Below are 26726 nucleotides of genomic sequence, written 5' to 3'. Positions count from 1 at the left end.
CCTGAGGCTCCCTTTTCCAATTTCGAATATTCTGATGCTGAAGAATCCATTCCAGCTGCTTCCCCACCAGAAGAATTCTCCTTTGGAGAAACCCTGCATGCCATGCGAGAACAGTTCCAATGGCAGCAACAGGATTTTTCAGACTCCAGAAAAAGACTTAGGACTTTTCTGCACCTACCACAGCACAGGCCCTTAGCTATACCTCCTGTTCTCTCTGTGGTGGATGATGCTTTCAATGATGTTTGCTCCGCTCCAGATTCTTTACCCCCAGCCCCTGCCAAACCAGACAGATTTTACAGGGTGCCAGATACTCATCACCACCTTTACAAGGCTCCTCTTGCAGACCCAGAAACTATATCCCAGGGTCCCAAGGCAGTAGCCAACCACAGCTTAAAACCCTATTCCTTCTGAAAGGGAAGCAAGGTCACTAGACAGATGGGGTAAAAAGGTCTACACTTCAGCTACTCTCTCAGCTAGAGCTTTAAACTGTCAGTTTCACATGATACAATACCAAGAGTTTATGCTTGATCAGTTAACTAAAAGCTAACTACTGATGAATCTCTTGATAAGAAATATGTATTAGAGATGGTAAATAACATACAACAGGTTAGCAACCATTCTTTAAAATGTGGCTATGATGCACTGGAGGGTTTATTTAGATCAGCCATGACAGGCACAGTGATAAGAAGACATGCATGGTTAAAGGAACAAGCTTTACCGGATCATGTTAAAGCTAAGTTGCTAGATGCTCCTATGGACAAGACAAGTTTGTTTGGTACACCTGCCCAGCAGGTTATGAAGAAAATGGAAGAAAAGGCAAAATCTGTTCAAACTGTTAAAGATTTCCTGCAAGTCCAACCCCCAAGGTTTAGCAGGAACTGGCCTGCCAAAAATTGGTCCTTTCCTGACTCTGCAAAATTTCAAAGGGGCAGGAATAGACGTTCCAGAGGCAGAACCCAATCCAGAGGAGGTGCCTACAGAGGACGACAGTGGCAAGGTAACAACAGAGGCACAGACACAGCCACTGCCTCTACATCAGCACAGCCACAGTGACTTAATCCGCCTACCAGGGAACAAATAGCAGCTCCTCTAGGCGGAAAGTTAACCTTATTTTCAAAGAACTGGCACTACATAACAAAAGACAAGTGGATTTTACAAACCATAGATCAAGGTTACCGGTTTCACTTCCACACTTTACCAGTCAAAAGAGGAATGCCAAATCTACCTCCACATCAAAAAACAGAGGCTCTACGCCAGATAATGGAGTTAGCAAACATGAGAGCTGTGGAAAGAGTGCCAACAGCAGAACAAGGAAAGGGTTCTACTCCAGACTATTCCTAGTTCCAAGAAAGGAAAAAAGTTGGAGACCAATTCTCGACCTGTCCACCTTAAATACATACATCATTGTCCCAAAATTCAAAATGCTGACCCTACAGCAACTTCTTCCCATGCTGGGCAAGGAGTCTTGGCTGGTAACTCTAGATCTCAAGGAGGCATACCTGCACGCCCCCATTCGACCAATCTGCAGAAGATACCTCAGATTTCTTGCAGGATCAGAGCACTTTCAATTCTCAGCATTGCCCTTTGGCTTATCTACTGCGCCCAGAGTATTCACAAAATGCCTGGCATCAGTAATCGCCCATTGCAGACTACAGGGGATTCAAATTTACCCATACCTGGACGACTGCCTGCTACAAGGGGACAACAAAAGCAAGCTGACAACAGATTTACAAAGGGTCATTTACTTGCTACAAGGACTGGGATACACAGTCAATTTACAAAAGTCAAGGCTGATACCATCCCAAACAAGGACATTCTTGGGCTGAATTGGACACAATACAACAAATGGCATTCCTGACTACAGAAAAACAAAAGAACTTCCTCTTTACTTCTTGGCACTAACAAAACTGAACAAGTTAACAGCAAGAAAATTTCTACAGGCCTTGGGCTTCATGGCATCATGCATAATCTTGGTCCCATTTGCCAGACTACATATGAGGAAACTACAGTGGTACCTAAAGAATTTATGGTCCCAACACAGACACAGTCTAGAAACAGAAATCCCACTAATTCCATGCTTAAAACAGGAGTTCCTATGGTGGGCTCAGGCATGCCAGTCAAACCCAGGCCTGCCCTTCCGCAGATGTCAACCAAGCCAGACCATCACAACAGACGCTTCAGATCTAGGATGGGGGCCCACATGCTGGACAAATGCTGCAAGGATTGTGGACGAGGATCAAATTCACCTGCATTATTTGAAAGAGTGCATTAATGTCAAGCGAGTACCGAAAGGTTTAAGGAGCTATAAATTTCGAATAAAATGCAACTGTGGGCTCAGCACTTCATACACAGTTGCTTGACTTATTCAACAGAACTGGCCTTGAAATGCTTGACCTTATGGTCCAGGACTATCAGAACAAGAGCAATATTTTGTTGAATGAACTTAATATCATGAAGCGATGACATTGTGCAACATAGGAACTTCTTGAGACATAAAAAGAAATATGATGAAGTGTTTTCAGAAGTAGACCAGCACTTTCTAAAAGTTATAGACAGGAAAATAAAGAAATTAGATAGAGATTTGCTGGAATATAGAGAGGGTAGAGCTTACCCTATGGGAACTAAGTAAGGGAGCTACAGGAGTTAATTTAGAAGAATCTGAGATTAGAACTGGTAATCAAAATGTTAGAAACATACCTAACACTGAACCCCCACGTAGGAGTGAAAGATTAGCACAGAAAGGGAACAACAATTCACCGCAGGGTTTTTTTCATCCCCAGGGCAGACCAATGGGGAGGAATTTGAACACCCCATTCCAACAGGGGTGGGGGAGGACTCACAACTAAGTTTGGGACCAAATTTGGAGTTACCAGACAACATCTCTTGTAACCTTGAAAGTTCATCTCTCAACGACAGTAACATAGTTGTCTCTCTTAATAACTATAATATTTACAACTATACAGAGTTAGACATCACCCCTGTCTTTTTTGAGCTATTTACTAAAGGTTTGAACTATATTCCAGCTAGACCTTCTTATTTACCAAAATTAATTATTGAATTAAAACTCTTCATCAGAAATTTGAATTTGTCCATCTATTTCAAGGGACAAAACACAACAGTTAGCAACATCACTAGGTCCAGCACATTCAACCCTCCTTTGCATCCCAGTTTGAAAATATTTGAAGAACTTATAGAAAAAACATTCAGAAGTAATTTAGAAAACAGGTATAACCCTGTGTACAACTTTAACAAGCAACTTGAAGAAGTAATTTACTTATTAAAAACACACAAAACAAGAGTTATGAAACCGGATAAAGGGGGTGGAATGGTGCTCATGAGTCCATTAGACTATGATAATGCAATGCACAACATTTTGCAAGACATTGGGACATATGAACAGGCTTCCATCAATGAACTGAATGTTGCATATGCTAACATTAGGTACATATTAAACGATCACTTGCTCCAAGGTGTAATAAATGAAGAGCTATTTAATTACTTGAATGTAACACATCCAAAAACGCCTATATTATTGGCATACCTAAAGTTCATAAGGGTATAGTCCCTTTAAAATTTAGGCCTATTGTTGCAGGAGCTCACAGCATTACTGAACCTTTGGGTAAATATGTTGAATTTAGTATTAAATCTGTGGTTTCCAAACTTCCACATGTTTGTAAAGACTCTTGGGAGTTCCTAGCTAGTATCCCCCCTAATATCTGTAGTAGTGGCCTATTAATGATTACTATTGATGTAGTAGAACTTTTCCCGAGTATACCTCATGACACAGGATTAGATTGGTTTTCTGACACTCTTACCCATTTAAGTAATCTCGGTAACAACCAAATAAACATAGTTATTGAGTTTATGGGGATAATTCTCAACAACAACTACATCTTTTTTAACAGAGAATTTTTTAGGCAGAACAAGGGGGTAGCTATGGGCTCCCCTTGTGCATCATCCTATGCCAACATAGTGTTGCACAAATGGGAGGAAATGTTTATACACTCCTCTATATGGAAAGAGCAGATTGTATTTTACAAACGCTATTTGGATGACATCTGCATTTTATGGCAAGGTTCTAAGGAAACTTTTCTTGAATTCTTTGGGTACATTAATAGAACTACTGACTTTCTGTCATTCACCTATGAACTCAGTACTACTTCACTGCACTATCTAGACATCCTTTTAGTTAAGAACACAGAAAACGATCACTTTGAATCAACTATATACAGGAAGCCTTCTTTCTCTAACACATTTTTACATTTTGAAAGTTCGCACCCAGAATACACCAAAAGGGGCATAGTTAGAAGCCAACTGATTCGAGCATCTAGAATATGCAGTACAACAGCAAGTTTTCTAGAAGAAGCTGCCTCCCTAACTAAAATGTTTTCAGAAAGAAGGCTATCCATTACAGTTAATAAAATTTATTACAAAGGAAATTTTAGACAAAAGGGACTCCCATTTCTTTCCCCTTCTCAGTAAAGGTTTACCATTACCAATTAACAATAATAAAGGACAAAATCAAACACAGAAAAGTTTCATTTATACCTTCAGTAATGATTCAAGATTCATAGAAGACACCTTAACAGCCTTTTGGCCTATCTTGACTATGCAAGAACAGATCAAGGCTTATATACCAGATTCAGTACCGTTTGTTAGAAAATGTGACATCAACCTAAAAGGAAGATTCGAACAAAATTCCAATTCAAGGCAGCTGACCATTAACACCACCTCCTGTAGAAAGAGTGGCACATACAAGTGTGGTATGTGCAAACAGTGTAACTACCTGTTGAATGCAAAAGAAGTTTCTTTACCATCTAGGAATTTAGTTATCAGGCCAACAGGTTATCACAACTGTAATACAGGGGGAGTAGTTTATTTAGGTTTATGTACCTTTTGCTTAGGATTCTATGTTGGAAAAACTACTAGAATGCTCAAAAAAAGAATCTATGAGCATATATACGAGATAGAAAAAAAGAAAAACACAAATGCATTTTACAAACATTCTTTAAGTTGTACTAATATGAATTTAAAATTTTTTGTCCTTGAACGGGTTGTTTCAGACCCAAGGGGAGGTGATTGGGAAAGTTATTTAGAAACTAGGGAGTTAATTTGGCAAATCAAGTTGGATGCTTCAAAAGAACCGGGTATGAACGACAGTATTAGCATTAGCAGCATACTGAAGATTAAAAGAAATAAATTATGACGGTTTCATAATAATTCCATGTGCTTTAACTTTGACTACTGTAACACATGAAAATAGTTGTACTTCTCAAAGTAGAAAATGTTCTTAAACTTAAGCTGACTATATTTAACTCTTTATATGCATCAATTTTAATGTTCAGTCTGACTTAAGGTAAATGTGTCACATATAAACAATGTAATCTTGGGATGATGCATTGGTTAAATGAGTGTTTTCACATAAACAGGATACTCAAGTTCTAAGTATAGGAAGATTTGTGATATTTTAAACAGTTTAGTTGTTTTTATATATTAATACACTCTAAACATGAGAACACTGTTTAGTGTGATTTTACACTTTATTTACTATTTTCATATTTGTTTTTTAATGGTTCTAACAAGCCCTCAGTAACAAGTAGTTCTATAAATTACACTTAACTTAACAAATAAGAGAAATCAAATACATAAAAAAACTCACTATAGTCTCTTCAGAGTGACACTGAGGAGAAGAAAGTACTTTGACACTTTAAATGTATATTTGTCTTTAAATTTTAATTATTTCTTAATTGTTTTTTAATTGCATAATTGGTTAATTAGTTTGTGTATTTAACCAGCACTACTGCACTTATATCCTCACCTTGAAAAAGCCTGGAATAGTCCAGGCGAAAGCGCTTGGTTAATCTGTGTCTTGATGCTGTTTTGTCGAATAAAAGTACGTTTTGAAGATCCTTGATTCAGCGTTTATCCAACTACAACTTATGGTTTACACTGCAGGATTTCTACTTGTGCTACTCATTGGTATTATTTTTGGGAACCAAAACCAGTTATTGTTTCATTTTTCATCCTGAACTTGTCAAAGCTCCTGGTTCGTGCTGGTGTGTTCTCTCCTTTTGTGACTTCTTTAAAAATGTGTCAGTTCAGAGCATCTATGAGGTTGCACTTAGACCACCATACACACGTTTTTTTTTCTAGATATTACAGTTTAGACATACAATGCAGAAGAAGGGCAGGTTTTGCCACCACAGGGTCACCATTCCATTTCTGGTGCCAGTCTACTCCCAATATAGCTAACTGCTTTACTAGCACTTCCATAGATAAGGTGAGTAACCATGTTATTTAAATATTTGTTGCACTGGGGAGTGTACTCACACAACTGTACTGTGTTCATCCACATCATAATTGCTGCACTATCGATTCTCACCCACCCCCCACTTATCATTTATTCTTTATATCTAAGATGGAACAAGAACAGGATTAATGGGAGAGCTAGCAAGCAGAAAGGGTTATCAAACCCTGAGCATTCACATAGTCAAAGCTTTTAAAATTGGAAAATTTTCCGCAGTCTCACTAAATAGCCCTTCCTTGTTGTTCTTTGAATTTGATTTTTTTCAAAAGTTTTATTGGAATAATCACTTTCATCCAGTAGACATCTTCAGATGTAGTATACTTCCTACTACCATGCATGAGCACAGTCTCAGGCAGGCCCCTCTGCTCCCTTTGCCTGCAGTATTGCTTCAGCTATATGAGGACCTAATGACTGCAGGCAATCTGGCCTGCCACCTGGTACTAGCTGCAGAATCCTAGTTCCACAAACAGAAGGATTTTCTGCCTGAGTGAGAGACCAATTAATTTAGCTGAGTTCCATTTATTTGCCCTTGCACATTACAGGGCCTTGCCAATGCCGGATTAATTCAGAGTTGAGCATAGTTCATCTTTTGGAAATGGGTGTAGGTCTCCACCAGTCCCCAGCAACATACACTGATTGAAGACTGGTAGAGTTATCTGAGGGTGCTATTCCATGCCAAAGACTTTTGGAGTCCAGCCCACAGATTCCATAGACAAAGAAACATACTAATATGATCTAAAATAAAGATGATGAAAAAGCATCGGTCAGGAAAGGACCAGAAAATCCTTGCGGAAGCAGCATTTTTTTCATGTCCAGTCCATTAGTAGTTTGCAGTCCGACTGTAATTTTTCCATTTGTTACAGTTATCTTTCAGATAAGTTAGAATGAAGAAAAGTGCGTTATTTCTTGAGTCATCAGAGGTTTTACTCTCTGGTTTTACTTTAACTATTTGTAGCCCTCTGAAAAATCTCATACTAAAACCAAAACATCTGTTGCATCACCATCTTAGCTGTTGACATCAGCAGTCCAAGTGGCACCACAGTAGTTCCAAGCATTTTACAAACAGAGCTAACATCAAGGAGAAATAGACTTATTCACAGTGCACCATTGTCATACAAATTTATTTATTTTTACATTTGTTAACCGGGTTAGTCCGACTGGGCCCAGAGAGCCCTTTTTCAGCAGAGACCTGATGAGAAAAGCTCCAGGAAAATAATTAAAAAATAAGAAAAACCTAACAACTCAAGTTGTAAGATGCTTAACAGTAGAAAAACAGAGAGAAATATACAATGCAAATATATACAAGAAAAAAGTAAGGTATTTTGAGAATGCAGTAACAATATGTTTGAGAAATTTGGTTAGTATTAAGTTATTTACAAGGAATGTAGCAAAAAAAAAAATCAGGGTATCATCATGACATAGTACAACAGAGATGCATTTAATAGCGTAAGTACTAACTGCAGAGAGAGTAGTATATGTAGACAGTTTAGGTAGATACCAGGCAGATATGTTAATTGAGAGAAGAAGAAAAATTCATTAGGTAATTTCCTGACAAGTACAGGTCCACGCATGTTGGAAATTAATTTTTAGTTGCTTTTTGAATTTGCCACTTTTGGTAGTGGAGCGAAGGGACAATGGAAATTTGTTCCATGAGTATGCAAATGAATGACTGTAAAGTATTTTTCCAATATTTTTGTTTGGCTTCTTCACTACAGAAGGTTTTGTTGTGTGCTTCTGAGGTCACAATTGGGTGTGTAGGGTGAAATTATGGATGTAAGGGCAGGGCAGGAGTTGGGGCTATTTAGGATGCTATGTGCAATTTGTAGTTGTGATACTTGAAGCATGTGGGGGAGCTCAGGCAATCTTAAGCTTTTCAGGGGTATACAGTGATGGGATTTGTAGCTATTACTGGCCGCGAATCTTGCTATCTTGTTATAGGTGGTTTCTAGTTTGGTTAAAAGATTATTTTGGAGGTTACTAAGTATGGGAGCAGCATACACAGGGATGGTAAAATAAATGTTTGAGTGAGTCTAGGTCTAGATTTGTTAGGTATATATTTGTTGTTGCGGTATAGAAGATCTAGTTTTTGCTTGGACTTTTTATTTACTACAGCTTAAGGTATGTCGGTCGAATTTTAATTGGTTGTCTGTAGTAATGCTAAGCAATTTGGTGTTTGAGGCGGTGGTGATAATTGTATTATCTAAGGATGAGATGGTGTAGTTGTCTTTAACTAGACTGGGGTTTTATTGGAAGGAAAAGGAGAAGCAGGTTGTTTTCAGTTAGCCATTGTTCTACTAGGCACAGAGATTGTTGAGTGACAATGTGGAAATTTTGTATATTGTCGGAGGTGTTAATAATTGTGGAATCATCTGCGTACTGTATTAAGGTAGAGTGGGGACAGGAGACATGGAGGTTATTTGTAAATATATTAAAAAGTAGGAGGCCCAGGATAGAACCCTGGGGGAACCCCAGTCTTAACAAGATGGAAAGAGGAGAAGGATGTTGCCATCTGACTGCCTTTTATTTGTTTGAGAGGTAGCTGTTAAACCAGGAGATAGTTGGAGGTAGAGAGTTTTAGGTTGGAAAGTTTATTTAGGAGGATGGGATGGCAAACTGGATCAAATGCTTTGGACAGGTCAAGGAATAGAGCTGATATGAGTTTATCACCTGTAGCTTGGGCAATGTTGTGTGTGAAAGATAGGAGGGCAGTGGTAGTACTGTGCGAGGGTCGGAAACCATGCTGTTTGGGTGTAATTAGGTTTGCCTGTAAGAGGTGGTTTAGTATTTGTCTAGGTGTACAATTTTCCAGTATCTTGGATAAGGGGGATAATATGGCAATAGGTCAGTAATTTGAGGGTTCTGTAGAATTTCCTCCCTTGCGGAGGGGTAATATGAAGATTTTTTTTTCCAGATATCTGGTACTGTATTTTCTTGGATGGAACTATTGATAGTATAGATGCAGGGTATTCTACGGATTCAACTGCATGTTTGAGAAATAATTTAGGGAATTTGTCAGCTGATGGGGAACAGGGTTTGAGTTTAAGAAGTGATCTGATGAAGGAAGTTGCTATGGGTGCTAGGGAGAATGAGGGAAGAGATGAGAGGTGGAGTCTTAATATCAAGAGTTTTTGGTTTAGTAAGCTTTTCTATTGTTTTGATGAAAAAGTTAAGTAGAGTTGCAGTTTCATTAGAAGGTTTGCTATGGAATGGGTTTTGTGAAGAGGGTTTCCCTGGAGATAGTCATTTGTTTGAGTGTCAGAATTTTTTCAGGTTGGAATGTGGGTTGCTCAGAAATTTTTGATAAAAAGTTTTTTTTGTCTAGTAGGACCTGCCTTTTTTGTTTGGTTGTGAAGCTGTTTATGTAAGTTTAGGTGGAAAGTTGGGTTATTTTATTTACATGCTCTCCAGGAACTATCTGTCTTGTTCATAAGTGATCGAGTTGCCTGGTTTAGCCATGGTGCATAATTAAATTTTAGCCTAATTTTTCTACTGGGAGCCAGGGTGTTAAGAGTTTCTAGGAATATATTGTTGAAGCTTTGGACAGCCTCATTAAGGGGAATGACCAGTTTACAGTGGACAGTAATTTGTTTAAGATGACAGGGTCATAGGTTTTAAAGTTATGAGACTTTGTATTTGGTGTCTCTTGCTAAGACTGGTAGTGTGTCTTACTTCTGAGGTAGGGAGTGGTCACTAAGGGAGCTAGGTAAGGTGGAAGGGTTATGATAGCACTGGGGGGTTGGATGCTAATATCCAGTTGATGACTGAGCCGTTCTGGGAATTTTTTTCTGGTACATGGGTGAGGTGATCATGCTGTTACTCAAATTCATGTCAAGATGTCAAGCACATAGGTCATCTGATTAAGAGGACTTTGGCACTCATTGAGTAAATGTTTGAGCTAGAAACATGTTTATGTGTTGTCTCTTCATTTTTAAGGCCTCATGCCTAGAGTCTAATCAGTTAACCCTTATATCTATTACACTCTACCACAAACATTATAAAAGATGAAACAGGTGTTTTTGAGGGAGCACGTTCCCTGCACTGCTTTGTCTGCCACACCCCTTATGTTGTGAGTGAGGTTCCTGCCCTGTGACCTGGCAATGCAAGCCGTAGAAGAATGGCAAAAACCTGTCGAGTGTTCAAAAATACTGTCAGCAAAACTTCAGTGCTGCTTGTAATATGATCAAACTGCACCTGCAGTTCAAACCATAGCGAACTGAAATCCACTTCCTCACCTTCCCACCTATACCACACCATATCTACCAAAAGCCTAGTGGGTCAGAAAGAATAAAGCCCCCCCCCCCAAAAAAAAACTCAGTGTTACTATCATTGATCATCATTGGTGTGACATTTATGTTTGCTATGAAACTGATTCTGAAAAAAAAAAAAATCACACAATGCTCATTATAGTGTTCACTGTTGCAGATGTGATAACATTTGGTACTTCTGCCAGAAAATGCCAGACATCCTGTCTGACTTCCAGAGCTTAGCATCTTTCCCCCTCTGTGTCATGCAGACTAGCTCTTACCTGGACATCACAATGTGTGTGGTATGAGAGATGTCTGCCCCATCTTTAGTTCTTTTTTGGCCCAGTATGAAGAAAGAATGATGAGAATTCTTAAATGCATTTGTCAGCCTGTTGCTTAAGTCTGAATTTCAAATAATTTACCTATTGTGAATAAAACTTATCTTTTATTTTTGCTTGTTTAAAGCTTTAGGGAGATTTCAATCATGAATAACTGTAGATGTCTGAATATGAAGTCAGTAATTGTATTTGGGATACAAATCCTGTACATTCCATAATCGGTGTATGGTTTTGCTTCGGGAAGGAGAACATCATCTCCTGTCCTGATTGTGCTAAGTTCAAACAGAGAACCAAATTCCTGTTGGATTATATGAATCACAAAAGGCTGCACGCCTTGTCTAGGAACTCCAAGGCACTGGCCAAGATGTTGACAGATACCGCACTAAAGAAAGAAAGGAGAATCATCTTTAACAGCCTCAAGAGATGAATTCCTGAATTCCAGGGTGGACAACAATATACCTTTGGCGTCCAAAGACTACATTTACACCCCCTGTCTCTGATATCTATGTGGACCAAGGCCTCTGACAATGCACCTCTGCCCAGCATGCTCTGTGATAATGAACATTCTCTGAGATAGAAAACTTTAGCGGTTGAGCCAGGTGCCACTTCATGGGATCAAATTCCCTTTTCTTTGTAACTGAGAACAAGGCTGTATTCTCTCAGTTCTTATTCAAATGACATCCACAGGTCTAAGACAGAGGTCATTGATGTCCAGATATAAGCTGAGGCCTCTTAGGTAGTACTCAGTCCCAGAAGCAGAGCCAGGGATGGCCTTGCTTATAGGCCAAATAGGCGACTGCCTAGGGCACTGTGCCTGGAAAGGTGCTCTTTCTAATTTATTTATTTATTTTTTAGTTCAACAAATTACATTGTTAATGCTAGACCTCACTCTTGCCAGTGCCTCAGCTTTGCACCTACCATCTGAATGTTGTGAGGTCCCCCCTGTGACCTGGCAATGCAAGTTGCTATAGCTTGAGTGAGGAGCTGGAGATTTATTTATCTATATAGATGTAATTGCCATGTTTCATATAGACAGTTGTAGGTATCATTTGCAATGGAAATTTTTACTTGCTTCCTGTCTTGTCACAGTCCCTTACTGTTGTTAAAAATTTTATTTCAAATATTGGTTGTATCTTATTTGCCAGCTTGAACTGGGTATTGCCTGATAAAGGTCTGAGGATCAGTGCATCTATGTAGTTAACAAATGTAAAAAAAAATAAATAAATAAAAGAGCACTGGAGTACATGGTCTTCTTAGTCTTGATGGTCTCCCTAGTAAAGCTATATATGTGGACACACTAGTTACCTGTAAAAGATACTGTGTCAACATTCCTGCTTTCTGCAGTGTCCCATTCCCCTTTTGCTGTGTCTCAAGGAAAATCTACCACTGTGGATACAGCAGCTGAGCCTCAGTCTGGGGATAATATTCAAGTTAGGGACAAATGCCTAGATGCTCACCATGGATTCCTTTAACAGGCTGAGAGGCTTACTCAGGGTAACTGGGACAAAACTCTGAGGAAAAAGCACATCAGTATAAAACTGAGGACAAAAGTAATTCTATCTGTCAAGGCTGTAAAGCCTGCTTGACATATCATTCTAGGCATGACCCCCAAAGCATCTTGTATCCCTTCTCTTGAAAACATTCTTGTAGACCATTTCAGCAGAACAGAAACAGACCCTCATTAATATATGTCACAGAGGGGCATAGTTCTGGATATGGTCTGTTGATGGAATTTGCCACAGATATAACTTTTTGTTTCTCTAGGAAACAGATAACTCAAAAATGTTGTATCTGGATACCAGCAACATGGGCCTGGTCAACAGAAGCCTTCTCCATAAGCTGAGCAGGCCTATTACTGTACATTTTTACTCAAATTCCTCTTCTTCTTCTTAGGATAATACAAACGATTAAGGAGGACAGGTCAACATGCTGATAATCACTTATTTTTGCTTGAAGCAGCACAGCTTCTCCCTCCTACTGGGTATGGTGATGACAGAGCATGTACTGCTGCCTCAGTGAATGAACCTCTTGACCCAAAACAATGGGGCACTTATACACCCTAACCTGGAGATCCAAAGGCTGACAGCTTGGATGATCTAGCTCTTGTTCCCTTTAGGCACATATTGTTTGAGGACTAAAGAATGTCATGCCTAGGAAAATGGAAGAAGTTCTCTCAATGATGCCAGAAGTGGGGTCTGCGCCTGATTCAGACTTTTGGTGTCCATAATTTTCAACTACCTAACAGACTTCCACAGCTCAGAATAGTCTTATACCTAAGTGAAGCTACACGTCTGCTGTTTCAGCCTGCCCTGCCTTGGGAGCCCCTCTTTACATTTTGATACCATTAAAGCAATTCATCAAGGGGGTCCTGTATTTGAAACACCCTCATGAAGGGTATTTCTTCACCATGGGATCCCCCAACTGTGTCCCACAGGCATTAACAAGGATTACTGATACCCACTAATGAACAGGTGTAAAAGTATACCGCATCTAGACCAAGATCTGCACTGTTCTCTACCAAGCAGTGTGCAGCACTGTAGGTGGATTTTAATGTAAGAGTGGAGTCTTGCACTTCTCTTTGGACCTGCAAAGTAAGGACACTTTGGTGGTAAACAGCAGGCTGCCAAAAAGAAGGGGAGTTAGAAATCAAAAATGTCTGACCCACCCAAAGGCTGATCTCTCCTTCAGTCATCTGTAGCCTGTTCTTAACTGAATAGACAATCATCATCATCAACAACCACCCCCATTTTTCTCCATGGGATCTGGGTGTCATGCCACTTGTCACATCTCTCCCTATTCAATGCCAGTCTCCTATCTTGTTTGACAGTCATGCCTGACTGTTGCAGGCCTTCTCTCACACAATGCATCCACTTTTTTGCTGGACGCCCTTATTTATTTCCTCTTGCCTTCTTCTAGTCTGTCCCTAAATGTTCTTCACAAGATTTTCTTCTGCTTTCCTGCACATGTGCCTGAACCACTGTAATCTGTTCTGTTTGACCTTTTCTGCAATTGGGGCTACTTTGGCTGCTGCTCTTATGTCCTCATTCCTTTTTCTGTCCCACAGGGTGCATCCTACCACCTGTCTCAGGCACTTCATCTCCATCACCTCTTGCTTCCTCAGCTGCTCTGCCTTTACTGCCCAGATATCTATACCATACAGTAGTAGTGGTTGTGCCATTGTTTTGTACACCTTACATTTAGGCTTCTTTGGCATTCTTTTGTCATACACTACCCCTGACACCCATGCCAGTTGGCTGCAGCCCCTCTGATTCTAGCTTTGATCTCCTTATTCAAACTTCCCTTCTTCTCAACCATCCCTCCCAGATACCTGAAATTATTAACCTGTTCCACTATTTCCCTTCAATCTCAATTCTCAGCTTCTTCTGATTTCCCAAATCTGTTGCCATTACAATTGTCTTATATGTACTCAGTTTCATCCCATGTGCCTTCAGTGGTGGAAAGAATGGAGAAAAAAAATCTGTTTGGCTCTGGCTTTAAACACAAGAATATGTCCCAGTATCTTATTTATTTATTTATTTGCAGTTGGTTTACCAGGGTAGTCCATTGGGCCAAAAAGAACCCGTTTTCAATGGAGTCCTGGGGAGAAAAGCTCCAAAACAGACAGATTAGGTACATACAAAAGATTGCTAATAATAATTATACAAGAGTAAAAGAAAAAAACATTCCAGCTCAAAATTCAGGAAGTATTCATAACAATACAATCTAATGAGGGTTAATGTGAAGTAAATATGCTGAGAAAGTGAAGTTGTTTTACATATACAGAGTAGTTATTCAGAAGGAACATAAGCTTAGTTAGGTAAAGTTAAGTATCATGAGCGTAAAAGGAGGATAAGATATCATATATTTATGAGGGGTGGGAGCAAGAACATTCCCATTGGGACTTTAGATGTGTATGAAGAGATTTTTTGAACATGTAATGGTTGGAGGTGGTGCGAATGGATGGTGGGAGTGAGTTCCAGAGACGGGCTAGGTTAAAGGATAGTAAGTTTTTACCTGGGGGATGAGATGGTTTATGAACTTCTAGTAGGTTTTGATTGTTAGATCTTAAGACTCTATTTGGTAGGTGCATTTTAAAGGCAGAAGACAGGGAGGGACAAAGAGAGGGGTTGAGAATGAGCTTATGAGCTAAAGTCAGCTGTGTATAGATGAGATGGTTAGGTAGTTCAAGCCAATTTAGTTTTTGGAGAGAGGAACAGTGGTGGGTGGAGGACCTGTGGCTGTTAGCGAATTTAGCGATTTTGTTATAGCAAGAGGAAAGCTGTTTTTTTAGAGAGGTCTGAAGATTAGTCAGCAATGGAGCCCCGTAGAGAAGGGAGGGGATAAGAAAGGAGGAAGCGAGAGTGATTTTGGAGGAGCTTGTAAGGTACTGATTCTGATGGTAGAGCATGCCTAGTTTTTGATGTTTTTTTAATATTTAGTTGTAGATGGGAATTGAAATTAAGCCGGTTGTCAATTTGAACACCTAGTAACTTGGTTTCAGACACCAGTTCCAGGGGTGAGTTATTTTGGCTGGTAATCGAGAAAGTGTTTATATCGAAGGAAGTGGTTTTAGAGGGGGTAAATACCATTAGTTTTGTTTTGGAGGCATTGAGTGCTAAGTGATTTATTTTCGTCCAATGTTCAGTAATTGAAAAAGCTTCTTGAGTAAGTTTTTGGAGCAGAGAGGAAGAGGTGGCAGAGCAGATAATGGTAGAATCATCTGCATATTGGATGATGTTTGCAAATGGAATGGATTTGTGGAAATCATTTATAAATATATTAAAAGAAGGGGACCAAGAATAGATCCTTGGGGAACACCAGTGGGGGTACTAAGGAAAGAGGAAGTGGCCTTTTCCATATTACAGCTTGGTATCTATTTGATAAATAGCTGGAGAACCAATTTATGGAGGAGGGAGAGAGGTTAAGTTTTGACAGTTTGGTTAAGAGCAGGCTGTGTGAGATAGTGTCGAAGGCCTTGGAGAGGTCAAGTAGTAAGGTAGAGACAATGTGGCCAGAGTCGCGTGCCCTATTAACAGTCTCAAGATAGGACAGGAGGGCTGTCATAGTGCTATGATTTGGCCTGAAACCATGTTGTGTAGCGGTTAGAAGGTTATTATCTAAGAGATGTGGTAGGAGTTGAAGTTGGACACACTTTTCCAGAAGTTTAGAAATGGGGGACAGGATAGCAATAGGTTGGAAGTTGTTGACGTTACAGTTGTTGCCTCCTTTATGCAGAGGGATGATAAAGGCTTGCTTCCAGAGTTGGGGCACAGTGCATTCATGGATGGAGCGGTTGATTAGAATGCTTATGGGATATGCAATTGCTTCCGCAGCTATACTTAGGAAGTAAGAGGGAATGTTATCAGGTGCGTTAGTGCATGGCTTCAGTTTCTGAAGGAGTTTCTTTATAGTGGAAGTGGGTATAGGTTTTAATGAGAATAGAGAAGAGTGGGGAGAGAGAGAATTTGAGGATGATACGGGTGATGAGGAGGTTAGAGTAGAGGATGAGGTGGAAGATAAACAGTGAGTAGATGAGAATGAGGAAGAAGTGGTAATGAGGGGAGGATTGTTTGTGGGAGAGGGTGGGGGTGTATTAGATAGTGAGGTGGAGCACGGGAAGGAGGAGGTGAGTTTGCTAATAGAATCAATGAAAAAGGAGTTGAACTGTGTAGCTAAATCTAAGTCTGGGCTACTTGGGTCTGGGGTTGGGGTGTGTGGTTTGCTAGGGTTAAGGAGGGTAGAGATCCCCTTTCAGAATCTTTGAGGATTAGTTTTATTATTGTTTTGGAGTGTAAGGAAGTATTGTTGTCTTATCAGAGATTATAAGCTTTTTTACTTTATTTCGAAGGATTTTGTACGCAATATGGTGTTCTGGGGTCTTGTTTCTCAGATAGAGTCCCCAGGCTTTGTCTCTAAGGCGCATGGTTGATAGTGTGGTTTTGGTTAGCCAGGGGGCAGAATTTGTTTTTATTCTTTTTGTTCTCAGAGGGGCTTGGGAGTCAAGTATTTCTAAGAATGTAGAGTTGAAGTGAGCAACTGCATCTTCTAAGGGTAATGTCCTTAGATTGTTCCCAGTAATTGCTTTTAGGGAATATAAGAAGGTTGATGGGTTAAAGTTTTTGTCATTGCGGGTAGTGATGTAGTTGTGGGTGCGGTATGAGATACAGGGGAGTCGGTGAGTGAAAATAGGCATATGATCGCTAAGAGGGTCAGGAAGAATACCACTGTCTGAAAAATAGTGGGGATGTGACACTAGAATCCAGTCAAGAATGGTGCCACAAGAGGGGTTTTTTTGATGGATGTGTTATAGTGTTGATTAGCTGGGAAAAGTTACATAGGTTGATATTGAGAGGGTTGGTCGGAGACTGGATGGAGGCCCAGTTAATATTTACATCTCCTAGTATTATGGTTTCATTGCTGATGTTGTTTGAGAGCCACGAGAGGATATTTTCAAGTGTGGAAATATTATCCCCTGGGGGGATATAGAGGGATGCTAGACATATGTGTTTGTGTTTATTAACTTGTAGGAGAGTGAGGAGTAATTCAGCGTTGTTAAATTTTGGAATAGGTTTGTTGTAAGGAGTAATTAGCAAGGAAGAAGAATATAGGAGAGCTACTCCACCGCCTTTTTTGTGGGTCCTGTCTTTTCTAATGATAGAATAGCTAGGTGGAGTTATTTCAGAGTCTTTTATAGAGGGTTTTAACCACGTTTCTGAAATAGATAGGATGTCGGGTTTGTTGTGCCTGAGCCATGCATGGAGGGTAGGGACTTTATTGACTATACTTTGGGAGTTTAGAGAAGTAAGTAATATAGGCTTGTGTGAGGAGGAGGCGGTGGAGGGGTCTGGGTTGGGATGGATATCACCAGATAAAAGACTGGTAATGAGATGAAAGATTGGGTTAGAGAGGTAATTGAGTAGAATAGAAAAGGGATTTGGATCTGTTGTGATGGTGAAGGGGTCTTTAGTTGCTATGGGGATAGAGTTTTTCTGTGAGGAGAACACTTTGTATGAGAAGGATAGGAGCTGTGTTATTGGATATAGATGGGGAGAAATAGGAATGTGCGAGTGTGAGAGAGGGGAGTTCAGATGGTTAGTTATGTGATAGAGTTGTGAATGGTAGGAAGTACAGGGTTGGGTGAGGTAATAAAGATATGACAGTTTAAGAGATAATAATAGTAAAATAGAGATGGATGAAGGTTTTAAAAGCATGTTGAAAAAGGTTGCTTGGTGTTATAGTGTTATAATTGTCTTATATATGTTATAAGTTTATTACACAAGGGGATGATGAAAAAGCCTGACAAGGTAGTGTGGAGTGTAGAGTTAGAAAGGTTGGAGCTGGAGGGATAGGTTATTTATGTGGGTGGGAGTTTAGAATTGAAGTGTAATATTTTAGAGTGGATGTAGGTGTGGTTACAGGTAGGTAATAGGCTGGTAGGGGGTGTGTCTAGGGTGTTGGAGGCTGATTGGTGTAGGGAGGAAGTGGGTGTGGTCACAAGAGGGATATAGCTAGAGGTACTGGGGGCGGGTGGAATTTGGGGGCAGGGTAGGGGAGCGGAGTGAGCCCGAAGGGCGAACGGAGCGGGAAGACACCAGGAGAGGATCGAGAGCCAATCAGTGGAGCATAGGTTACAGGAGAGTAAGTTGTAGCAGGGTAAGTAAGGGTTCTATATTTAAAGGTAGAGTGGGCTAAAGGTATGGGTGAGAAAGTGAGGAGTGAAAGTAATAGCAGAGAAAATGCAAGAAGTGAGTGAAGGAAAAGTAATAACAGTGGGGAGGGGATGCCCTCTAGTGGCCAAATGCAGAATTGCACTAGGCCCACTAGGGAGGTCTAAGGACTGAATAGGATAGAAATAAGGAAGAGCTAGTGAAACCCAGAGATGAGATGGGAGTGAGAATGGAGAGTCAATCAGTGGAGCATAGGTTACAGGAGAGTAAGTTGTAGCAGGGTAAGTAAGGGTTCTATATTTAAAGGTAGAGTGGGCTAAAGGTATGGGTGAGAAAGTGAGGAGTGAAAGTAATAGCAGAGAAAATGCAAGAAGTGAGTGAAGGAAAAATAATAACAGTGGGGAGGGGATGCCCTCTAGTGGCCAAATGCAGAATTGCACTAGGCCCACTAGGGAGGTCTAAGGACTGAATAGGATAGAAATAAGGAAGAGCTAGTGAAACCCAGAGATGAGATGGGAGTGAGAATGGAGAGGGAGAAATAAGAAGGGTTTAGGCTGCTGGCTGTCCTGGCAGGGAGATAGCTTACAAAACTAACAAGCAGGAGTTAGAAGTTGTAGAAGCCCAAGTAGCAACAGATGCACATACTTTCTCAGTTTCCTCTGGGAGACTCTGTTCCAACTTCCAAAATGGGGATTGAGGCAGCAGAGCAGTATATTGCCTAAGCAAAATTAGGGATGAAGTAGGTGACTTTAGTCGAATGTATGTGTCCACCCAGGCGAGGTCCCAAGGGGAAATACAGGGCTAAACAACTGGAGATAGGAGGAAAGATGAGTAAGAGTTAGTAACAGTATAGTAGTAACAACACCTTATTACCTAAAAGTAGTAATAAGCAGATAAAGTAAGATACCATAAGCACAATACAATCTGTAATGCAAAGTTGTGCCATTGTGGCACCTTATAATCTTGTACTCCAGCAATAATCTGTCTGCTACTATCATACCCTTTAATTGTCTGTGTCTAGCTCTTGATATGTCCTTACCTTTTGATAACATAGTACCTGCAGGAATATGCAGCTTCACTTTCTTACTTGTAGAAAATGAACGCCTTCTTCAGTTGTGATGCTGCATTTGACTGTGTTTTCAAGGTTATACTTGCAGTGCTTAAGATCAAGCACAAGAGGGAGCTACAGTCTAAGCTAAACTGGTTTTCTCTTGCTGATCACGGATCTTTTCCAGAAGCCAGGCAGCTCAGGCAGACAGTGACTCCTAACTGTTTGTTCCTTTCCACCACTTCATCTGGTATTCCATCTAGTTACCCTCTCATCAGGAACTGCTCTGCTTTTGAGTGTGAAGGAGTATGGATTCTTGTATACATCCACTGGTAACACACATGCAGCTTTCCTAAAGAATCTAATTTTTTTTTCTTGAACTCCTCATTTTACCCCTGCCCCACCAGTACCAGTCCTAGCTGGTAACAGTATAAACCAGTGGTTGCTAGTAAGTGTTAAATATGTCATGTAATGCATTTGATATATAATTTATTTAGCTAATTATGATCTAGCAGTGTTTCTTAGTGTTGCATTTTCATGTGATGAGTTTTCTTTTAACACTGTTCCTGACTGACACTCTTATTCACTTTACCTTATCACCTATTTATAAGACTACCACATTTTTGTAAAAGAACAAATAGCTGAGGGCATGGAATGAAATACATAAGTAAAATTGTACTTTAAAGTAAAGCAATACATACATTTACTGTGCTGTTTTATCTTTGCTGCATCCCTTATGAACTACCAACTGCTATGTGGCTGTACCTTCCAGGAAATTGCTTAGAAATAGTAATTGCCTGCCCAGTAGACTTGTGTGGTTAAAGAAAACCATTTAATGAACACATAAATGCATTTGTTCTACACAGACTGACCTTTCCTTAATTTTGGTAAGAAGACTAAGAAAACAGACCAGCCATCAGCTGAAATGTGTCTTAAAAGTCCTTATGCAGGAGCAAAGATAAATGTCTCATTTCAGGCTGTAAGGGTTACCTTCTTCTCAACAACTCTGTGCACAATCCTAGAAACAGAGACTGTTAAGTTTTGTGCTAAGTAATGTGGTTGGCAGGGAGACAGTGGTTGCTGCTATGCTCTTTCTAATTTTGCAAAGCAGTTTTTGGGCTGAGCCTCCAGAAGGTGATCTAATGTTAAATGTATTAGTGCATTTTAATAATGGCGAGGTTATCTCAGTGAACCAAGGCCTTTTTTCAGGAGGTACCTAGGGCATCATGTTACAGAGCAGTGTTGCAACAACATTGTCGAGTATATGTGAGTAGAAAAGAAATGGACGACGCTGACACAGAATATCTGATTAAATAACTACGGCATAAGTCTTAATAACATAATAACTGAAAGAGATGACAACTATGTCGACATAAATTTATGCCACCATCAGAGAGAAAAAAAATGAACTGATATTATCAGCGAATGTGATCTACAGACAGTCTTTGAGCACTGTGGTTGGTGAGACAAAACACATAGTGCCTTTGTGTAAATGTTTTGATTTTTTTCTGGATTATTTTAGCAACAGATGAGAAAGAGGGGTAAGGGTAATAGAGGGAAGGAGTGAACTGAGGTGAGTGTATACAGGGTAATTGGGGTTGAGGCAAGAACTGCAATGGAGATAGGTCAAATAAACACCATCCTTTCAGTAAGTAAAAAATATGAGGCAAAAATCTGGACATTCTGTGAAAATCTGTACAGTTGAGAGGTATGGATCACCTATCTGACCCAAGGATCAATGTGATGCATATGAAAATGGAAGCAATGCTGGGGTAGCTGTAAGTTTAATAAGTGCCTCACATGTGCATTATATCCTTCAGAAAATGCATGTTAACACAAAACCTTTTATTGTAGCAACTTTCTAAGTTTCTGAGAGCAGTGCTTAAAATTTGTCCCTATTTTTGTTGCTTTGTTTCCCCCATTTTTTTTGTCTTTGTCCAGAGTTTTTGTGCGAAGAGACTGAGAGGTGATCACCTTTATGAAGTAAATGGTATAGTCTCAAAAAGGTTTGGAGCCTTGAAGGGTGAAAATGTGAAGCTTGTTATTGTAACTGTAATGGTATACACAGAGTGAGTCTAAAGCATCCTGTAAGTTCAACCGTGCGCTTTGTCCTGTATTCTCTTATACTGCCCTGGCCAGCCACAGGCCTATACTACCTTAATTTTATGTGTGACTTACCTGTATTCAGCCCCTTCCATGTTAAGTTATCTGGATTGCAAGGGCAAAGAACATCTTATTAAGCAGTGTACTGCATCATGAAGATTTTTGTGTCACATATTTCATAATCATAAGCATGTTTTCATTATTCGAGATGGGAGTTTCCTACATGAAAAGACTGCATTTGGAACTTAGATCAGTCTTCTGAGTATGAGCTACAGCTTTAGATATTTCTCTTCTCGGACTGTTGTCTGAAATATCCTTGAAGCAGCAGTGCTGGCGCTTCAGGTAACTCCTTTTTGGAAAGTGAAACCAGTGTGCATACACAGCAACGATCTACGGGCAAAGGCATATAGAGTGTAAAAGCTTGAAGGTGGAGTGATTGTATATACACAGCAATGGGCTGAGGGTGGCCACAAAGTGTAGACAAAGAACAAATAGCTGGAGCATGCAATGAACACAAGTAAAACTATACTTTGAGGTACACAGAAATTCACATTCTCCCCCTCACTATTCATATTTGTCCCCACCCCAACTTTGCATACTCATTTTAAATTTATTTGGGAGAGAGGCACATGCAGGCTGCCATGGCATACTGAAAACTGATTGCACCACATTATATGCTCACATTTCAGAGGTGCAGATCTGTTTGAAGGAAGTGGTTCTTTTTAATCTGCTCTCAGTGGCATGCTGTTCTCTGAAGGGTCCTGTTTTTTCCCCCCTGCAGGAATGATTTCATCTTCACCAAAATGTTAAAAGTTTGAAAGAATGATTTCCTCAGGGCGTTGTATACTTTACAGTAAAATAAAGAAAATAAATAGTTACTTATAGATGAGGTTGCATAAAAAGCAGTTGTGGATTGTGGGTAAAAGGGATCGTAGTCAGGTCTGAAACAGAGAGCTTCTGTCTGCAAAAGTTTCTCATTCCTGTGTGAATGCCTTCCTTTTTGCTGTATGTCTGCCTAACAAACTTACCCTCTCTATCAATCTCTGTTGCTCTGCTCCTTCCTTCCACTAGTTTTACAAAGGAACACCTTTGGATCCATGGATGCCTGGTGGTCCACATCCCTAGGGTATATGTTTAGAACTCCTCAAGAAACCCTTCCACACCATAGGGAGACCATTACATGAAACAAGCCAATATAGTAATTTCTAAGTGGATTTCAATCAGGATGTGTATGTAATACAGAAGAAAACAACTATACTGAAAAATATCATTGTATTTCTAGCCTTGTCTAGACTACATGACCCCTTTGGGTTAAAATGTTATATAATAATGCCATCAGTCCCATAAAAAATATCCAACTATGGACCCTTGCCATTAGGATACAACTTAGTATTAATGTGCTCTTACCAGTACATGTAATATATGTAATATACTAATTTAAGAGCTTTGCTTGAATAAACTTTAATATCTGGCAGTGTCTGCCTGAAAAGGGTTGCTTAAAATACCTTTTTTGTTTGCATTTTTCATTTCATTTTGGTAGGTAGTCTTTTTATTTACAGCATCTCTGTTAATGTAAATACCTTGTTTGCTTCCCTCTCTCCAACTGCATTCCACTCCATGTGTGTGATTAAATGCATCTTTTTTTAGTAGTTTTAGTACTGCAAATGGAGAGGGGGCACATTTACTGCAGGTCTCATGGCCAACAACAAAAATGCCATCAAGTAGTGAACCAAGAGGGCAACTAGCCAAGTCCTTAGTCATCAGTGTCAAATGGACTGCTAGTCAGACATTTTTAGCCATGGCTGCTAAGCAATAGAATTACAGAGCCTGAGGTTAAAATCACAAAGGAGAATAGAAAAAAAGTTTACTAAAAAATCAGCTTATTTTTTATTGCCCTTCCTTAAAAATTAGATCTCTGTTGATTACTTTAGAAACTGTGTTATTCTGTGTGACTGGTTTCCCTTTTGAAAAGTTGCTTTAATGGAAAAGCTGATGATGACATAAACAGCTGGGACTTCTGTATGCACAGCATCCCAAGCTGTATAATAGTCATATCTCAAGTAGCAGAACTGGAATTCTGCATTAAAAATACTCCGCACAGTGATAATTAAGCTATAACCCATGAGGGCAAAGCCCGAGTCACCAAACAAAGCCAACTGTGGGTAAATCCAACATTGCCCACACCCAGCTGTGGGTTATTGCTATTATACAATGACATTATTTAAGAAAAAAAAAATACTTACTTTTCTTAAATAATGTCATTGTGTAATGCCTCCGTGCTGCCCTTCCACAGTTTTCTGGTATCCTGGGGCTTTTCTAATGTACTGCGTATGTGTAAGGGACTTGTGTTCCCATGCCTACGCCGTACATCAGTGCTCTGCAGAGGTAGCAATGGAGAAAGGAAGATCTCCATTGATTTTTTTTAAGATGTCTTGCTATGTTATACCTGTTCTTCAACTCGTATAACATAGCAAGATAGCTTAAAAAAAAAAAAAAAAAAAAGGCAACGGAGATCTTCCTTTCTCCATTGAAAGGAAGATCTTTGTTTCTTTTTTTAAGGTATCTCGCTATACTCAACTCATATAACATGGTGGGATATCTTAAAAAAGCAACAGAGATCTTCTTTTCACCGTTGCTAGCGCTGCAGAGCAAAAAAGAATAAAAAAAAAATCAGGAGATATATTAATGGAAAAAGTCCGGGCGACCAGACCTTTTTCTGTTAGTATATTCTTGGATTTACAATGGGCACGCTGGTTGGACTGGCCAATCAGCGTGCTCGTTTTTGAATATTAATGGCCAGTCATTGTATAATTTCTGTTCATGTATTCCTCGACTGTGCAGAACCACTGAGCTGTACATTACAGCACTTTGGGAAATCAATAATTAGGTTTCAGTTGTGTCAGGGTTGTAGTTTAAAACTGTGCCTAGACATTTTTTCTTTGTATATGACAAAACACACACACACAGTCACAAAAGACATCTGTTATCAGTATGCAATGGTAGTGATGCATTATTTCAATTCAGGATGGCGTTTCCCCATACTGGAACTAAAGAAACCTATTTTATTTTAACATAGTGAGCTATTCTCTACCAGCATTTCAAAACTGTACACACTAACTGTGTAATGTAATAGCAAAGCTGTGTGTCACTGTCATGCTCCAAAACTGCCTGTCTTCATCATGCACATTCCTGCTGCTTTCCATTGTTCTATTTTCCAGTAGATTCCAAGGTAAGGTGACTGTGAAAGATTCTGAAGCATGTGCCCTAGGCACATTCCAAAGCAGTTCATCTTTTTGCATCTCACTAATATTCATTTCCAGTATTTTCCAAATATGTGGATCCATATCACCTTCTGCTCTTGCTGCCATCCTAAAATGAAACCGCATCCCAAACAAACAGCAGAATTTTGTATTGGGAAATGTTCTAGTCGTGTTGTGTTGTAAAGCTTATAAATTCATAGGGTTTTGCACTTCTATGTTATTGCCATCTGTCCAGTTTTCCTTGCACTAACTGTATTTTCTGTATTAGGATTTCTGTATTATATTCAGTAAAAACATTGATAATTTCTTGGAGACATGGTATTAGTGTGATTAATTAATGCGATTAGTGCTATTAAACCTCACATATCAGGAATTTAAAAATACTGTTGAGTATCACAAGTTCTTCCTGTTGCTTAAGAGAGGTTTGCTGTGCTGTAGTTCTGAGTATGCTACATCAGTAAATAATTAAGTGGACTTTGTTTTACTGATTTGATAGGTTGTATTTCTTCAAAACTTGTTATTTTGAGTATAATGGTTGCAAATATGAAGTCGTTTATGTTGCTACTGATTTGATGTGGTGAGATTCTGAACCTCTTACAGAATTTGTTTGTACACACCATTATATATATATATATATATATATATATATATATATGTGTGATTATATGACTTCATCAGATTTTCAGAAACTCTAAATTCATAAGGTTGAGACCATATGATCGAGTTTCCAAAAACCTGAAATAAAAGAAAAAAACAAATCTCCATTTTTGTAGGTGGGCAAGCTCCTCTGCACCCCCTACACCACCTGGAACTTATATGTACCAATTCTGAGATTGTGCTGCAGTGGGAAAATGGATAAATTCCCCAATTCCCACTGTACCACAGTTTACATAGAACTGCTTCAAAGGGGAATTTGCCCTTTTCCCCAGTATAGTGCGATCTCAGAGTTGGTACATATAAATTGGAGGAGGAGGTGTGGGGGGTGCAAGGGGGCCTTCCCTCTTGCAAAAACGTATATTTTTTTATTTTAAAGTTTTTGAAAACACAATCATATGGTCTCAACCATATGAATTTTGAGTTTCTGAAAACTCGATGAAGTCATATAAACCCATATGTGTGTATATAGCCCCCCACCTACTTTTGGTTTTATATTGTTAGCTTCCAGTGAAATGAGATTCATAAATATAAAAGCTAAGTAGGTGGGGGGCTATGCCCCCCACCCCACCCCCCCATAACTATATATACTAACTCCAGGATCACACTACAGTGGAGAAAAGGGCATATATGTTTTATTTGCCCAACAGTACTTACATTCAGTGAAATGTGATTCAGTGAAATGAGTTTTCAGTGAATCAAAGTAGTCCCACATATATATATATATATATATATATATATATATATATATATATTGATAGATAGTCATTAATGGTTGACATTCTGCATCAGCAAATTTGATTGATATCTGAATGTCAGCTACACAAGACAACTAAAAAAATGAATTGTTCAAGATATATGAAGCTGGTCAGTAATAAGAAAAGTTTGTGTATCATGGAAGTAATCCAGAAAATAGCTAGATGGGGGAGTGACTTCAGCATTTTAATGCATGATATTTTTAAAAATTATTTCTATAAAATCGGAAACCAAAAACTAACAAAAATAACACTGCAAAACCAAAATAAAAGGTAACAGTGAAAGAACAGAACATAAACCACTTCAAAAAGTTTTATTGTAAGCACTTTTGTCCAAGGCTTAATTTTTG

The sequence above is a fragment of the Protopterus annectens genome, chromosome 9.part0 (assembly GCF_019279795.1).
Source record: "Protopterus annectens isolate FY-2018-M chromosome 9.part0, PAN1.0, whole genome shotgun sequence".
NCBI classification, from domain to species: Eukaryota; Metazoa; Chordata; order Ceratodontiformes; family Protopteridae; genus Protopterus; species Protopterus annectens.
This window is presented reverse-complemented; position numbering follows the sequence as displayed.